Source organism: Polypterus senegalus, chromosome 3 (assembly GCF_016835505.1).
Source record: "Polypterus senegalus isolate Bchr_013 chromosome 3, ASM1683550v1, whole genome shotgun sequence".
In the NCBI taxonomy this organism is placed as follows: Eukaryota; Metazoa; Chordata; class Cladistia; order Polypteriformes; family Polypteridae; genus Polypterus; species Polypterus senegalus.
The window spans coordinates 282,813,160-282,820,107 of NC_053156.1; positions in this window are offsets into that span (position 1 = coordinate 282,813,160).

The following is a 6,948-nucleotide window of genomic DNA, read 5'->3' on the forward strand; positions in this document are numbered from 1 at the left end:
TTATGTACGGGTTGAGTAGTATGTGAATGTGACACTATACCTGAGGGTAAATGTGGGACTACAGAGCGTCGGAGGATTGATTAGATCTCTACATAGTGTTGTCTTGACATTCTTTCTCACGTTTTGCCAGATAAGAGGGCAGAGTTGGAGAGCAGAAAGTCTGGCAACTGTCACTATCTGTGACAGCAGGCGAATGTGAAACTAAAATCCTGGACACGGGTATTTGGATAACTTCTCCCGTACCTGCATAGCTGATATGATCCTGTTTACCATCAACAGGAGTTAAGTTAGTTTCTTCTTCATTTGCAAAAGAATTGCATGTACAATCTCCAAAATAGGTACAAAAAGATGTAGAGTCTGTATGAATCTCTTCAGGGCCCACATCTGAGAGGTTCAATGGCAAAAAACGAACATCTAGTAGGAAGTTCCTATGTACCACTCTCTCACGTCTCAGTTCATCCTTGATCTTATAAACATGATTTTGAGGATTTCCATCCACAACAGTAAACACTGTGCTTTCCCATTTGTCGGCTAATTTTCTTTTGCCTCGATCATTCTTCTTGGCCACAAGCACATGATCACCAGGTCTGAGATGGGTGCCTTTGATCTTTTTGTTGTATTGCTGTGCCTGATGATGCTGCTCACTTAAGGAACGCTGCTGAGCAATACTCATTGCACTTTGCAAATCAGAGAGTAAAGTCTTTGCATATTTACTATAATCAACTACAACAGGGTCCTGCAAAACTTGTTTGAACATAACATCCACAGGTAGTCTCAGAACACGACCAAACAAACGGAAAAATGGAGCACATCCTGTTGTTTCATGCACTGTAGTATTGTAGGCGAAAGTTAATGTCTGAATCTGCTGAGGCCATAAGTGTTTTTCTCTTAAAGGGAGGGTACAAAGCATGTTTCCCAGTGTGAGATTGAACCGTTTTGTCCCTCCATTCCCCATAATTAATAATAATAATAATTGTTTGCATGTATATAGCACTTTTCTCACTACTCAAAGTGCTCAGCAATTGCAGGTTAAGGGCCTTGCTCAAGGGCCCAACAGAGCAGAGTCGCTATTGGCATTTACGGGATTTGAACTGGCAACCTTCCGATTGCCAGTGCAGATCCCTAGCCTCAGAGTGGGGTGGTATGCAGTTATGTGCAACTTAGATACTCCTGACAAATGAAGCAATTTAGTTATTAAGTCACTCTCAAAATTGCACCCTGGTCAGTGTGTATCCTTTCAGGAAACCCATAAACACAAAATACATTATCCCAAAGTTTTTTTAGCAATTTGCTTTGATGTTTGGTTAGCACAGGGAAAGGCATGAACCAGTTTTGTGTAATGGTCTGTAACCAATAGGACATCCACAGATCTTTGCTTGTGATCTTCTGCCGACCAGAAATCAAGGCAAACAAACTCCATGGGAGGAGAAGTCTTGATACTCTCTAATGTTGCTCGTGCAGCAGGCTCAGGAGACTTGGCAAAAACACATCTCTGACAGCATTTCACGTAGGCTTTGATGTCATTTTCCATATCAGGCCAGAAAAAAGACAGTCTGGCCAGATACAGTGTTCAAGCCTGTTCCTGATGTCCTGCCAGATCATGAATGCCAGATAGTGCTTTCTCCATCAACGAATAAGGAAGAACATACTCAACTTTCTTCTTACCCTGCACAGGGTCTTCAATTACTCTGTACAAGATGTCGTTTAAAAATTCTAACCTTTCCCATTGTTTCAACAACCTAAGAACCTTTGAATGTGCACCATGTCGTTCCCTTCGTGAAGGTCGTCTTTTTCGGATCACGAAACGTAGCACCTTGGAAATGACAGGGTCATTTTGTTGTGCAAGTTGAAGTTGTTCCTCTGTAAATGCAGGAAAAAACTCCTGGCCAGTAGAAAGTTGATGGACATGCTGAGCAAGACTAATAGCTCTAAACTCTGCACCTGTTTCCCAAGTGTGTGAGGACTGACACAATGAATCTCACTGCAGTCGTAGAAAAACTTAATTTGAGTGTCTAGCTGAGGATGTGAACTCGTCTTTCCAAGTAGTTGTGGCTGGCAAGTCATTCGCCACACATCCTGCAGTGTCCCTTCTGCTACCTTCTCAGATTCACATAATAACTGACAGTATGGTTCCTTTTAAAGTCGGCTACTGATTGACTTTGTAAAGAGGTCTCGGCTTAGTGCATGTGCCACAATGTTTTGTTTGCCAGAGATATGTTTAAGGTCAAAAGTAAAAAATGCCAATTTGGACACCCAACGCTGCTTACATGCATCAGATTTAGGCTTAGTTAAGAGATATGTAAGCGGGTTATTATCAGTCCATACTGTAAAGTTATGACCCTTCAACCAATGACTGAATTTTTCACAGATGCTCCATTTCAAAGCCAGGAATTCCTGCTTATATGCTGGATACCATCTTTGGGCTGCACTTAAGGTCTTACTTGCAAAAGCGATTGGTCTAGCTTTCCCTTCACCAGGAACAAGGTAAGGACAGCAACAAGCCCGTTAAGGGATGCATCTACAGAAAGAATGAATGGTTTGTTGAAGTAGGGATGAACCAGCACGACTGATTCAAGAGGTTCTGTCTTCAGTGAATGAAAAGCAGCATTACATTCTGATGTCCAATCAGATGGTATGAGTGAATGAATAACATGCTGTCTTTTCTGGTCCTTGGCAAATTTTCCTCATCGCTTCTGACCCGCTGTCAGTGCAAAGAAAGGCTTCGCTATGGTAGAGCACTTAGGAATAAAGTGTTCATAGTAACATACCATTCCCTAAAAATTATTTAATTCTGTGCACAGAGGGAGTGCAGCCATCACCTTCCATTACATCTAATGTTGTTAGATTAGCAGTAGCTTCTACCTTAGACGGATCAACTGAAACACCAGTGCTGTCAATAATATGAACAAGAAATTTCACAAAGTGACACTTCTTAGGGGCTAATTAATATTAATATTAATATTAAAAAACTGGTTGTGATCCTACTAATTTCAATAATTTTCGCCCCATTTCTAACTTGCCCTTTATCTCCAAAATTCTTGAAAAAATAGTAGCTATCCAACTTCACACCCACTTGTCTCACAATAATCTATATGAGAAGTTCCAGTCTGGTTTTGCCCCCTTCATAGTACAGAAACAGCACTTGTTAAAATTACTAATGACCTCCTTATGGCTGCTGATTCTGGTCTAATCATTATTCTCATCCTTCTTGATCTGAGTCCGGCCTTTGATACTATTTGTCATACCACTCTCCTTAATAGATTATCTTTGATTGGCATTACTCACACTCCACTTGATTGATTTAGATCTTACCTTTCAGGCCGCACTCAGTTCATACAGCTTAAAACTTTCACATCCAAACCCACCGCTGTTACTTCTGGTGTGCCACAAGGCTCTGTCCTGGGGCCTCTTCTTTTTATTTTTTACCTTCTTCCCCTTGGCAATATTTTTCGCAAATATAACATTAATTTTCACTGTTATGCTGATGACACCCAGCTCTACCTTGCTGGTAAACCCACCTCCTCTTTTCCACCACCCTCACTTATTGATTGCATTTCTGAAATTAAATCCTGGTTCTCTTCAAATTTTCTTAAATTAAACAGTGACAAAACTGAGGTTCTCCTCATTGGTTCAAAATCATCATTATCCAAAACCAATAATCTTTCTTTTATTATTGATAACTCTGTTGTTTCCCCATCATCTCAAGTCAAGAGTCTGGGTGTCATCCTCGACAGTACTCTATCTTTCCAATGTCACATTAATAACATCACCCGGTCTGCTTACTTCCACTTACGTAATATTAATCGCATTCGTCCCTCCCTCACTCCTCATACTGCTGCCATTCTTGTTCATAGTCTTGTCACTTCTCGGCTGGACTACTGCAATTCACTCCTCTTTGGTCTCTCTAATAAATCTCTTCACAAGCTTCAGTTAGTCCAGAATTCTGCAGCACGTATCATCACTGGAATCCCATCTTTTCACCATATTACTCCGGTCTTGCAGCAGCTTCATTGGCTCCCGATCAAGTTTCGTATTGATTTTAAGATTCTGCTACTAACTTTTAAGGCCATCCATAACCTCGCACATCCATATCTGTCTGACCTTCTACATGTTGCCATTCCATCCCGTAACCTTAGATCCTCTTCCTCCACCCATCTGACCGTTCCTCCCTCCCATCTAACCACCATGATGAGCAGAGCTTTCAGCCGTTCTGCTCCCAAGCACTGGAACTCATTACCTGCGGATCTCCGAAATATCAAATCATATTCATCTTTCAAATGTAAACTTAAAAACACATTTGTTTAAAATGGCTTTTTCTTCTTCTTCCTAATTATAGTGGTTTTGTTTGGTTTTAATTTTTAGATTTTCTGATGTTTTAAGTTGTTTATAATTGTGTTTTGTATTTATTTATTTATTTATTTGTTTGTTCGGTGTCCTTGAGTTCTCTGAAAGGCGCCTTGTATAAATAAAATGTATTATTATTATTATTATTAATTTAAGATTTTTCTCCCGTAACCTTTGGAACACAACCTGAAGAATACAAAGGGCATCTTCTTCAGAAGGAGAAAAAATTAAGAGATCATCCAAGGAGCATAGCAGCTTAGTGAAATTCAGATCACCAAAAATACTGAGCATCATCCTCATAAAAGAGGCAGGACTATTACACAGCCCTTGAGGCATTCTGTTGTATTCATGTAAACTAAGAGCTGATATGAAGGCTGTGTATTTTCTATCCTCTTCATGCATGGGAATGTTGTAATATCCAGAAGTAAGGTCCGTTGATGCTAAAAAAAGAACTGCCTCCTAAAGCATCCAAGCAGTCTGCTGGATGTGGCAAGGGGTGGGCATCTTTCAAAGTTCTTGCATTCAGCCAAAGAAAATCAGTGCAAATTCGCACATTACCATCCTACTTCCACACCATCACCAAAGGTGATGCAAACTCGCTCACTGACTTCCTGATTATGCCTTTTTCTTCCATTTTAGTTAAAACTGCCTCAACTTCTGATAATGTGCAGGAGGCACCCTACGGTATGGAAGACAAAATGGATGCTCATCGGTTAAACGGATACGATGCACAAAGCCCTTAGCTTCTCCACAGTCCAAAGGATGTTTCGAAAAGATTTCTTTGTACTCTATCAGTAGTCGTACAAGCTTTTCTTTCGCAGAGCTACTGATCTGGCAGTCTTCAACCTTAATATCACTGAACCCAAACTCAGCAAGAGTAGGAGTAGTACCAGAATAGAAGCTATGACACTTGTGGGACGAGTCTCAATTTTTGTCATCTGTCTTCATAAAAATACCTTGAAAAACTTCTTGATCCTCCGCAGCTTAACATGGTGACACATCAGCTATTTTAGTATTCCATTTCAAAGTAATGGACTCATCTGAAGGATTAAGAAGCTTCACCGGAATCCACCTATCACCCCACATTGGAGTGATGATTCTGCCCACTAAAATTTTGCGTGGTCTAGCATTGGATGCAGTGGCCTCTACTATTACAGTACTGCCTGGAGAAATGGGGGACTTAGCAGGGAGTTTCCCCCATACCAAGTATTCATGCCTAGGAAGAAGGGTTACAGCTTGTTTTAGCACTGTTGCTCAGCTAGTTTTGTGACAAGTGTGCCTAATTCTGAACAGTGTGAGTCCAAAGGTGATGTGGAGAATTCATTGCAACTAGCCGACCTGTGGCGTAACATACACTGCATAATTATTCTTTGATGGGTGAACACTTCCTGAAAGACACAGTTCAGCAATCCCCTATTCAGCATCGCGATAGGGCAGTGGCCATCACTCCGGGTTTGGTGTCGGTCTAACAAAGGAAAAAAGAAGGGGCACAGAAACAACAGGGAGAAAAGAAGCTTGCAGGGACAAACAAAGATGGCAGCAATGAGAGAGGCCTGTTAGCAAAGCAAAGCAGCTGGAACCGAAAAGAACAATGAAAAGTCAACATGGCTCAGAGGTGCATGTGGACTGTAGCAAAGACCAAAGACCACATGAGCAGGCAGTGCGCATGCCTCGAGAGCGAGGGTGGAGGAGGGTTAGAGTTGGTGGGCGGGGCTCCGTCGTGCGTACCCCATAGTCGGGCGACTTGTTCGATTATATATATAAATGTGTGGAATCAACTGGTGGTGTACTAATTAATCCAGCTCTCCTCTGTGGTGTTTCATCTAAAGTCTTAAATAAAAAAACCCTCCCAAAACTAAAGTGATTTTCATAAGAATCTTCTTTAGATGGGTTATTTATATTTTGGTCATTTCCCTCTCCACCTTCAGCCATTATAATACCGATAAAACAGTAACAATACAACAATTAAACTAACTAAACTAAACTAATTCAGAATGTTATTACACATTGGTAAGGAACAGAATATCCATCCATCCATTATCTATACCGCTATATCCTAACTACATGGTCACGGGGGTCTGCTGGAGCCAACCCCAGCCAACACAGGGCGCAAGGCAGGAAACAAACCCCGGGCAGGGCGCCAGCCCACCGCTGGTCAGAAACAGAATAATTTACATAAATTAAATCGTAAAAGGCAAGTTGTAAAAAAAAAACATTTTTCCAGTCCGTGACAATGTACCTTGCAATTACGGGCTTAAGTCGTAGCGTCCCACGGCAAACGAACTGGCATCGTTCTGTAGATAAAAAGTGTCACGGCACCAATGTAACCGGTCTCCACCGCACGCGCCGTACTACTGCGTTCTGGCCTTTGGTTTCGGTTAACCCTCAAAGCTTCTGCGTTGTGATATATATATATATATGCAACGTGCCGTACAAACCGCCACGAAAGAATAAGACAAACACCCTTTAGTTCTTGATGTATTCTCTTTTTTTATTAATGGTTTGAAATATTAAACAGAGAACATAAAAAGCGACAAGTCAGGCTCTGTGATTCCATCTCCTCTCACTGTAACACAACGAATACTGGCCAATCTAAATTGCCAC